Source organism: Thermobia domestica, chromosome 17, assembly GCF_964235325.1.
Source record: "Thermobia domestica chromosome 17, izTheDome1.hap1.1, whole genome shotgun sequence".
Classification (NCBI taxonomy): domain Eukaryota; kingdom Metazoa; phylum Arthropoda; class Insecta; order Zygentoma; family Lepismatidae; genus Thermobia; species Thermobia domestica.
In genome coordinates, this window is record NC_137470.1 from 81,939,401 (window position 1) to 81,951,443 (window position 12,043).

At 40.6% G+C, this 12,043-nt stretch overlaps 1 protein-coding gene across 2 annotated transcripts in view; it reads left to right on the top strand.

The window, feature by feature from the left end:
• LOC145673783 (adenylate cyclase type 2-like) overlaps window positions 1–12,043 on the top strand; it is a 1,485,668-nt gene that overhangs the window by 1,426,007 nt on the left and 47,618 nt on the right. The gene's annotated exons all lie outside the window — the stretch shown is intronic.

The window sequence follows — 12,043 nt, forward strand, 5'->3', positions numbered from 1 at the left end:
TTCGTATCGTTTTCCATTAGAGTTTCGAAAGAGGTGATTTGTGTTTGAGTATGGGATGTTTTGTCTCCTATAACTGAAAGTCCTAGTAAATACTGCTCAATTCACAGAGCAGTAAAAAAAAAAAAAAAAAAACTCGTACTGCCTTAGAAAATATTCCTAAAAGGTAGAAACTGCATCATGCACTCTTAACGGTGGCGTAGCTAATGGTAGTGCGGTGAGGAGGCCTACAGAAAAAGAGGCCCAATGAAGTTTCGTAATTCCACTTTGGAGGTTTTTATATAATTTCACACTTTTTCCACAATGTCTGAAATGCAACTACTTTAGCTTTAGACGAAAAAGAAGTTGTGAATGAGCTATAGACTCTGAAGTCTACTGAAAAGATTTATCACGTCCTTGTAGCAACAACCTTAAGTTTTCGAACAGTAATGAAGAACAAGATTGATTGAAATTTTAACTTAGAATGAAATAACTAAAAATCTAGTATTACATAACTCTCATTGATAGTGGTATTCCGTATTCATTTAGACGCCTATTCTTTCATAACTTTACCTATGGTGGACGGGGTTCTTGGTTCAATCAAAGTTCGCGCCGAATGAACTTTATTATTGACAAACATCGTGTGCATGAGTTTTGTCGGATTTCTCCCGTTTCCTCCCACTTTCTTCATTCTACGATTTCATTCATTTATCACCATCACTGTCTTCATTAGCGTAGTTGGCTTAACGTGGAACGTAAAACTTAAATATTTCATTTCATTTTTCATTTATAACTGTATCTCACTTTCCTGTGACAAAAGCAACATCTAAGCGAGTATTCAGTGAATTAAACCACTAAAACCTATATTCATAGTATAACAGTGGAGTTGAAGTTTAGCCCTTTGGCGATCTTCAGCATGGAAAACAAACAAAGGCAATATATTGATATTGAAAAAGCATTTAACGAATTCCTCTCCGAAAAAGATCACCCGTGCAGTTAGCTCTCAGTTGATAATTTATAATTATACTACGTTCGTTGAAATACCTCCTTAACTATGGGGGCGATACGCTGAAACCATCCCTACAAAGAGACATGTAAAAGTAGTCAAATACGAAAGATATTAGTAGCGAGTTGGAGTTGACAATGAGAGGGTGACAGGAAAAAAAATCGAAAATAACCTACATTTTTGTCGAAAGAATAGTTTTCGGGATCAATGACATAAAAGGTGATATTTCAGATGTGGATATTCGCATAAGCGTTCCGCCAGCGGGCCGCCGTAGGCCCATACGTCGTCGCCGGCCACCTGCTTGATTACACTAATTACGCTTTCGTCCCGCCGACGGGGTATCTTCCCTCCGTAACATAACCCCGTTGCTCCCCCGCCTTAGCCGATACCCAGCTGCTGAAATCCCCCCACATATTTCCGCATGTGCAAGATGTAATCGGATCTACCGCGAAACACTGCGGATTGCTCCCAAAATTTTCACTTCATGCTGCCTTTAATCGTCTACTGTCTATTTTGGCAACAGCGTATTGGTACTTAAGCTCTGAAACCATTATACCAATACAAGGTTAATATACAAAGATTTAACAGCATTTGCAAGAATTCCAATCCCATCCGGGGATGCGTGGGCTGTAGATTTTTTTTTTTTTTTTTTTGAAGAGGATTTGAGCTTAAACAAGGAATTGGTTTTATTATAGGATATACATTTTTGTTGAAGTATTTATTGATTTCTGGGACATAAATCATTCCATTAACATTAATAATCAAGTAGTTGCATATAGAACTGCCACTAGATGGTTACGCCCTCTCTCTCAGCAAGCGATATGCTGAATACAAGTGCAAACATAAACAACGTTAGTTAGACCTCAAGACTGATGTAGACATGGGGAGCCCAGATTATTGGTGAGGGAGAACAGTGCAGCTATGAAAAAAGATGAGGGACGGCTTGATAAATAATTTGACGTTGAAAGAATCTGCCATGAAAGTGATCCATAGGAAGATTGTTTACGTGAAGCGTGATGAATATACTCAACGGTGTATGACAATATTTGAAAGAGGAATCCTGCTCAGAATCTATTAAGATTGTGTCCAGAAAAATATATTTATGAGATTCTAGGCATTTGGCTATATATCGCTTACGTAAGAGTGAGATATGTTCTACAAGTGGTGGAAAGTCTATTCGATTGTATAGTTCTCGGTTCGGATATGGTAGTTTGATGCGGTATGCTAAGCGTACTGCATGGCGCTCCATAATTTCGAGCCTACTGTAGAACTTAGATTGAGCTGGAGACCAAGCAATATGGTCAAATGTAAGAATGCTGGGCATGAACGCTTTATATGCGTTGATAAGCAATATTCAGTTTAGCCCCCAATGCTGCCCTACTAGCCTGCGAAGTAATTGCAGCCGATTTTTTGCTTTAAGCACAAGTTTCTGGAAATGAGCAGTCCATTGTAATTTATTATCGTACGTTATTCCTAGATATGAAACTGATTTAGATGGTTCTAATCTGTGTGTTCCGAGAGTGATATCAAGCAGATTGGGGTTACGGTGAATTTTACTGCGGCATTTAGGTGGTATGCTGACTAGGGTCTGAGTTTTATCTTCATTGACGGTGAGCTTCCATTTCGAACACCACACAAGAAAATTATTAACTATGAGTTGTAATGTTCTATTAATTTGTTGTATAGTTGTTCTGAGAGTTAAGAAAGCAGTGTCATCGGGATATTGGAATAAATAAGTAGGAGGAGCAGGTACTGGCACGTCTGATGCATATAATATGTAGAGAAGAGGTGACAGCCTGGACACTTGGGGTACACCGGTAAATGGAAAGATAGGCAGGGAGATGGAACTGTTGATACAGACATATGCTATTCGATTGAGTATGAATGAGAAAATTACTCTAACGTAAGTAAAGTGAAGTCCAAATTTAACCAATTTATAAAATAAACCATAGTGCAAATTCAATCAAATGCTTTCTCCAAATCCATTAAAATTATACAAGGTGGTAATGATCTGTTACACTGGTTTACAAGTGTACTCGTTAGCCAAAGCAGCTGATCATTAATACCATATTATGGTCGAAATCTGTTTGGGAAAGTGGGAATAAGTTGACGGTCATTCAAATATGGACGTAAACGTTTCACTAGAATCTTTTCCAATACCCCAGTGTTGCAGTTAGTTGTATCTGCCTATACGAACTTACAGAATTCGGAGGCTTGTTCGGTTTTAGGAACATACATACTTTAGAGACTTTCCATTCAACTGAATAATATCCTGTACGAGAATAAAATTATAGATAACTGCAAGAAGGAGAAACAACTGCACTCAGCATTCCTTGATAAGTCGGTAAGATATTTGGTCAAAACCAGGAGCTGTATTACGTTTTCTTTTTATACTCGTCCTAATTTCGTCAGAAGTTACAGATACTGTTAACGGTTGAGTTTCATCTAAGGTATGTGTAGGTGACGGTTGTAATAGTTGAGTAATGTTTTTCTCAGAAAGTCTAGGATTATCTTCATGTGGTTCTACAGGCGGAGTGAACACAGCTTGTAAGTGAGAGTCAAAAGCGTTGGCTTTATCACGAACTGAATGTAAAGGATCATTGTTTTGAAACAGTGGCTATCTTGTTGTTTTTTGCTGTCCTGTCAACTGATGGAATCTTTTCCAATAACGTGTGGGATGAGTTTCATCGTTCAGTTGATTCCATGTGTTGTGCCACGTAAGCCGTTTATGGGCAACAATATAGTTGTGTACAGTGCGTTGCCATCTACGTGCCTGTGTTAGATATTCGGAATTATGAATACGCTTATATTGTCTATGATAATGATGAGCTTTTTCTGACTAAATGCTGATATTGCGGAGGCACAATTGGTTGATAAATTTTACCGCGAAAGTAGGAATGTTGTTACGTGCTCTGGTGGTGATGGCCTTGGTGAGTGTAGTTATGGCTGCGTTAAGAGTTTCCTCGGTATAAGTTGGTCGTACATTTTCTAAAGCAGCGTCAATATCTGAGCGATATTTCTGCCAATTCGTTTTGTCGTATAAGTATATAGTGCGTTCTGCTGTATGAGAAATATTTTTACGTACATCGTTGACTGTGATTTTCACCTGTAAATGATCGCTACCTATGCAATCCAAGACTTCGGTATGACACCTGTCTATGAGTGAAGTGGTAGAAAGAACAACATCCGGTGTAGTTTGGCTACTTGGTCTGGTGTGTTTCTGGAGGGGATATATATGACCATGTAAGTGAAATGCTATATGGTCGGCAAACTGTGTCTTTTACCTCTCTGGGCGGCTATGGATATTGATATCTGCCAGTATCAGAAGATACCTGTATGATTGAAACAAATGTGTGAAATATTCGAATGGTATCACATGTTCGGGACGTAGCTATCGTAAGTGCTATGTTAGGTAGATAGATAGTGGCTATAAGATGTTCAGGAAGTCGGTAAGGAAGCTCAATCTGTTGCTGTCGATAAGATAATTTGTTATTGATGCCAATTGCAACTCCGCCTTGCGCTCGAGCATTATCTGCTGGGAAATCATAGCCCAGGAGTTGATACCGTGGGAATCTCGATAGAATTGATGGTTTTAAAGCCGTTTCATTCAAAGCAAAATTATCAATACATTCTTCTACTACCACGTATTCGAAAAGACTTCTGTGTTGTGGCAATGATTGAATGTTCATAAATAATAAAGCCAAACCCATGATGATGACGCAAGCTATTTGCTTAGTCAGCAGTTTCTTTTCGAGATATGTGAAGGTGCACATAGTTCCCGGAATATGTAACATATAGATTGATATTGAAAATGCCCCTGGCGCCAGCAATAACATGTTCAAAGATGAACTGTCGTTGAAAAGAAAAAATATTTTGGAGAACAAGCGTGAAATATCGGAGAAGTTTTCAACTGTAAGACCAGGTGTGATTGATTGGTTGGCGTGAACTGGTGGATCAACGCAGTGTAACTCTGAGTTCAGGATGATCTGCGAGTAGAGCTGGCTTAGCTTTACATTTATAGCTATATGTAGGATGTGACCCGGGACATACAGAGCAGTGAGCAGCTTTTGATGATTCGGACAGTCTTTAGTCTCGTGCTGTTTGGCACAGTATCCACACTTAGGAATATTTGGACATTTTGACGTTACATGCGAGTTATAAATCTGACATCGTTCGCATCGAATAGGTAGGGGCAAATTAGTACGTGAGGGTTTGACTCTGTGCCTTTGCTTAAGAATGTACGCTCCTTCCTGAAGAAGGGTATCAATAGATGATTTATTGGAACTTAGCACACGAACCATGTACGTAGGTCCCGTTTGATTTCTGATGCTAATGCATTTTCGACAGGGATGCCTTCAGTTGTAAGCTCTTCGAGCAGTTCTGCATCAGTGATCTCAACTAGAACACCACGGATGACAACATATAGCATTGGATTCTTGGACGGTGGAGGTGTTTGCTTAACTTTACAGTAAGCTGTTTCATTTTCGCATTTTTCCAAAGATTTCATAGCTAGCTTTGTTGCGTAGTGTGGTTCCAAAGTTTTGATCCTCTGAACGTATAATAACATCATTCTTGGTGAAGACTATCTGCTTGATGCCAGTCTGGGTACGTATTTAACAACTTGGTTGAAAATGAGCCGTGGATTATTGTACTTCGGATCGAAATCGATTAACACAAATGAATAAACAGGTGCACGCTGTGCAACTTGATTGTTAGGGGTCTGGTTGTTATCGGAGGTTGCATTAGATGAACATTGCATAGGTTCATCTGGTAGACGGAGCAACATAGTTCGGTGATCTGGAGCGAGAGCGCTTTTCAATGGATCCGGTGCTGCTTTTCGAAATTTGTCTACTACGACGCTGTTGACGGGGGTCCCTTCCCTTATTGTTCGAAAGTGGCGGGCCTGGGCCCTTAACTACAGGAGGCAAGCGATGCATGGCCCCTCGGATCGTTGCTGCACTAGTGAAATGCAAAAATTAGTAAGGTATTTTAGGTAAAGAGCACCCCGTTTGAATAGCCACTCAGGTGGATCCAGTCCAGATTACAAATGCAAACTATGATGCGTTGTACTGGATATAGGTCCACGAACGCAGATGATAACAGATTTCACCCTCCAGTACTGAAAAATACTGTCAATCCCAGTGACAACGTATGCGTGCTGGTCTCGATTGTGCATATGCTACACAATGTCATCGGAGGCACGTTAACACTTTCCAGCGAGGCTAGGCACAAAAGACAGCTTATGACATACGGTACATAAAGCTGGTAAATATGGTTGCAGAACTTTTTTTATCATGCAAAACTCGTAGAAGGGAATACCTTATCTTGGGAGTGAATTTAAGTGTATAGGGTAATTAAGGGCAAAGTGAAAGGGCAAAGAAGTTTTATTTCATTTATTTGATATATTTATTCATGCATAACATGGTGATCTTTATTCATCAATTGATTAATAATCGTTATTCATCGTATGTTCACTATTTTTCATGATGTATGTATGAAAAGATGCAGTGCAAATAAGACGCCACAACACAGTGATATTGGTTAGTTAGACAGATGAAGGGTTATCTTCTTGTGCCGGGGCGACTTGGCACTTAATGAGAGACAGTATGATGCCCTTGTTATTGCGAATTAAGGTGCAAAAGATGGTTAGATGTTGGATGATAAATATGGTGGTTGATACGATAATAGAAAGTCGTCTATGTGTTCGTCAGGATGTGAAAGAACATACATTGTAATTAAATACTGAAGGGGTGTAGGTTGTAGACGGGGTAGAACTTCTTTAGCATCTATAGGTATACTACTGCGAAGGATGGGATGGCCTTGCCTCCAACGAGTAGTGATGTATCTGGTACGCAGTTTTTCCAAATGAAGAAGAAGATGTGGAAATGGAATACGATCATATAGTAGCCGGGTAGGACTAGGCCGTTTGATGCGATATGCCAGGTGTTATGCATGTCTTTCAATTATCTGGAGGCGGGTGTAGAATTTGCTACTGGCATTAAGCCATGCGATGTGTCCATGAAGTATAGATGGTCGTATGAAGACTTTGTAAGTATGTAACAGTCTGTTGATGAAGGCCCCATGAAGTACCCACTAATCTCTTCAAAAGATTTAGTTTATTTTGCGCTAGAGATATGAGATGCTGAAGATGTCCACGCCATGAAAGATGGTCATCAAATATAACAACCAAATACCCCGCTGTACGTGTGACTGATATGCGTGTGCCTGCTATGCTAAGATGTAAAAGAGATCTATTGCGTCGGACCCTACTAGTACGTCTTGATGGTGTGATGACAAGTGCCTGTGTTTTAGTGGAGTTCATTCGGAGTCGCCAAGTATTACACCAGTCACAGAACTTATTTATTGCCTCTTGAAGTATACTATAGATATGCTGAATAGATTTCCCACAGGCAAGGTAAGCAGTATCATCTGCAAAGGTAAAGGTGTGGATAGGGTCATGAGGAACGGGCAAATCTCGAACATATAATATATATAGGTGTGCCGATAGCGCTGACCCTTGGGGTACACCAGTAAGTGGGAAAATAGGAAAATATAGAGATGAATTAATGCAGACATGCTATGCGATTGGTAAGATAGTGATAAATCAGTTTGATATATGCGAATGGTAGTCGTAGAAGATGAAGTTTGTAAATTAATCCATCGTGCCAAACTGAATAAAAAGCCTTTTCCAAATCAAATAATAATAAACAGGAAGGTTGGATGCTATTGAAGTGGTTGGTAAGAATAGTGGTAAGTTTGAGTAGATTATCATTGAGATTGTAGTTATGGCGAAAACCAGTTTGGTGTAGAGGAATGTGATTGTGGAAGAAGTGAGTATGTAAGCGACGAACTAATATGCGTTCTAGTATCTTTCCCAGTGTAGATGTAAGTCGTGGGGCCTGAAAGTGATGCGTGATCATGAGTTGGGGTAGTCAGCTTCGTACTCCTTTAAGGTTTCCGCCATTTGCTCGATCTCCAGGTGTACCATCGCAACGAGAAATAGTATATGGCTGATAATGCACATGTTGGTGTGGCAAAGGCGAGAATATTTTCTTCCAGTAGTAAAGTGTGAAGTAGTACCTCTCGAGTGTTGAAGGAGCGGATGTTTAAAAATAGAAATGATAAATCCATGATTATACGTATAATTTTAGACAGGTGTTGAAACAGTATGAAGTTGAAAGTGAACATGTTGATCTGAATATGTAGCATAAAGTTTAATGTTATATAGTTGCTTAACTGTAAACATGACTTGATTAAGAATACGAGTACGCAGGAATGGATGAATGTTTTGGGTAGTAACTTTAAAGAAACGAATCATGTCTTCAATTGTAACAGGATGAGTTAAAGAATTATTTGGTGGCGTTGAACGGTCAGACGTTCTGATTGGAACAGTAAGCTGTGGTTGATTAGGATCAACTGATGGTTTGGCCTTACAATTAGAACTGTAGGTTGGATGCTGATCAGAGCATGTGTTGCATTTAGGATTTGTATTTCCATTAGGAAAATTTCGAGTAGAATGAGGTTCGGTACAGTAACCACAAATCAAAGAACTTTTAGAATCTTTGGTCACATGTTGATTATATGCCTGGAACCGTTCACAACGTATAGGCTGCGGTGCTGGAGTTCTGGAAGGTTCAACCTTGTGTCTCCGTCTGTAAATGTATGCTCCTGTAAGAAGTAGGTGATCAACTACAGATTCTTCAGGAGTTAATACACGTACTAGATAGGTGGGTCCACGTTCATTCCGGATTCGAATGCACTTATGTACTTGAACTTGTTCCGCTTTCAGTTCTTCCTCGATTTCAGTGTCTGTATATTCAGGGTCAACGCCCTTGATGACTACAGATAACATAGCAGGCTTTCGAGGAGGCGGAGGTTGCTTGTTTTGTCTGGGTTCGAGCTCTGTTATATTGGCGCTTTTACCAAAAATCTCAAAAGTTGCTTTGTTCCGCACATGGCGATGGAAATCCGGATTAAAGGAGTTCCAAATAACTCAATTATTTCCGAAGATAATTGCACTGATTTCGACACGCGGAACATATTTTATAAGTTGCTGAAAGGTGTGTTTTGGAGTCTTGAATGTAGTGTCGAAATTGGTCAGTAGAAAGTTCTAAAGAGTTGGCTGTTGAGGATAGACAGAGGCAGACGGAATAGCAGAAGTCTCTTTTGAAGTGTAATCCATAGATGTATCATGAAGGTAAGTTTCAGATGGAATTCGTACTGGCGAGCGTGAGCGAGTACGTGCAGGTTTATAAGTAGCTGTCTCTATGGTACTAGATGTTCGAGATCGTTTTGGTGACCGAGAACGAGATGGAGGTGACGATACATTTTTTTTGAAGATTTCTCAGAACTAGATGGACGTTATGAAACTGTGAGAGGAAGTCCGTTATACATTGCCTAATTCGTATGAGAAGTTCGAAATCCAAAAGAGCAATCTGTGTCGCAAAGCGACAAAGAGTTGGTCAGAGTATGAAAACAATGCCCTTCAAAATCGTCACTTAATACCCTCCAGAAGATGAAAACCTTCTGTCAGACTTCTAAGTAGGGTATCTGTATTGTTCTCACAAATACGTTTGCTATACTTGATCACAGCATAGTACAAAAACTGCTACAAGAGGAGTTAGGTTCGAGGAAAGATGGTTGCAGAAGTTTTTTTTTTTTTTTTTTTTTGCTAGTCGCGGTCGAGATTACCGCCCTTTATATCGAGAAGTGGAGTAATGGGATCGTGGGGATTAGGAGACTGTGGATGGGTATTATTATTTTTATTAAACTTTATTCAACATCAGTTTATACATAATCATAAATACAGTGGGGAGGCATTAATTCATAAGATTAAATAAGCATATACTGTGGAAAAGTGTGGACATTATGGCCTTTCACCATAATCATATATTAAGGTGGATGGGATGAATGGAAATGAGGTGCACTAGTCGTCACAACATCGGGTATAGTTAGCGAAACAGATGCGTGTTATCTTCTGATCCGGGGGCGACTCCGGATCTGATGGAGACAGGGGAAGCCTAATTAGACAATAGGACTACTGTGCATAAGATGGAATGATGCAAGGTGATGCCGTGGCGGTGATGTAGTCTGTGATGAACAGATGGTCTGTACTGTCAGGGGGTAGAGGGTAAAGAGTAGTGAAAGCGGGGTATGGCGGAGAAGGATATTGGAAGGATGTAAAGCAAAGTGATGCATTGTGGCTAGAAGCATGGGATGATGAGTTTGAAACCGAGAAGAAATGTAGCGGAGTCACAAGGTTTCGAGATGGGAAAGAATGTGGGAAAAAGGAGTGCGGTCATAGAGTTCGTTGGTTGGGCTGGGAAGGCGGAATCGGAAAGCTAGGCGGAGGGCATGCCTTTCAAGAATTTGAAGTCTATTATAAAACGAGGGAGCAGCGGCAATCCAGGCGGTAAAACCGAAAGTGAGAACTGGGCGCAGAAAAACTTTGTAAGTGGTTAAAAGTGTTCGGGTGTTTAGCCCCTAAGTTGTACCAGTGATGCGGCATAAAAATTGAGACGATTGTAGGCTTTGGTGCAGATGGATTTCAGATGGGCTGTCCATTTAATATGTCTGTCGAAGACTATCCCTAAATATGTAACAGTGTTCTGTGGCTGGAGAGGAACGTGGTCGCCATCCACAGAGAAGTTGGCCGGATTGCGATAGATGCGTGAGCACTTGTCCGGAGGAAGAAATATGATTGTGTTTTAGCAGCGTTTAATTTCAGTCTCCAGCGTCTGCAGCAGGAGAGAAAGGTGTCAATAGCAATCTGCAGTGTTCGATTGATCTCTTGGACAGTGTTTGCGGTTGCGAGAAAGGCTGTATCATCGGACCCAACTGATATTGCCAGGTAATGAAGGAAAATCGGCTACATATAAGAGATATAATAACGGAGATAATGATGAACCTTGAGGAACGTCAGAGTGCAGGAAAATAGGGTGTGAGAGATGGTTGTTGATAGATATGTAACTAAGGCGGCAAGAGAGAAAGTGGAAGATGAAACGGATGTAACACAGAGGAAGACGGAAAGAGAGAAGTTTATATACAAGACCAAGATGCCACACCTTATCAAAAGCTATTTCCAGATCAAATAAGACAAGACAGGAAGGTTTGGATGTATTGAACTGCAGTGTAATATGAGTAGTAAGGCGCATTAGCTGATCATTAATACTATAGGAAGGCCGAAATTCTGTTTGCGATAGAGGAAGTAAATTATGAGTGGATAGATGACGGTGCAGACGCGTAACAAGGATACGTTCTAGAAGTTTGCTGAACACTAGCGTGAGTTGAATGGGCTGATACGAAGAGACAGCATGTGAAGGCTTGTTTGGTTTGGGAAACATGAGAGTGATCGAGGATTTCCAAGAAGTCGGAATGAAGCCTGTGCGAAAAATAAACGTATAGATAGCGGCAAGTAAATGAAAAAGAATATATGGGGCCTCTTTCACATGTCGGTAAGAAATACGATCAGCACCTGGAGTCGACTGACATTTTCTGGCGACTGTGATGTGGATATCTTCAACCGTAATAGGAGCAGTAAGATGATTGTTTGCAGGTAGAGGGTGGTTGGAATTGGGTTGAAGATCTGGTGTGGAAAGATTGAGATCATCGGTTGGATGGCGGCGTAGAGACGGTTCAGGTGAAATAGGAGTGAAAATTCCTTGAAGGTAATCGACAAAGGCGTTTGCTTTCGCAGTATCATCAGCAAGTGGTTAGTCTCCATCTAAGAGTGGGTAAGGTGTGCGAGAGGAGCGGCCAGTGAGCTGGTGAAAACGCTTCCAGTATTTTGTAGGATGAGTGGTGGTAGAAAGATCATTGCAGGTAGTGATCCAGCGACGGCGTTTATAAGCAACTATGTAGTTATGCACAGTGCGTTGATACTGACGGTGGAGACGGAGAGATTCAAGATTGCCTGTGTGAGTGTAGTCTCTATAATGTGCCCGTGAACGTTTGATAAGCGTTAGATAATGAGGGGGAAGAGCTGGTTTGTAAGTATGGACGGTGCGAACTGGAATGTTTTGGACAGAGGCAGTGTTGATGGCAGCAGTAATAGTATCGAGC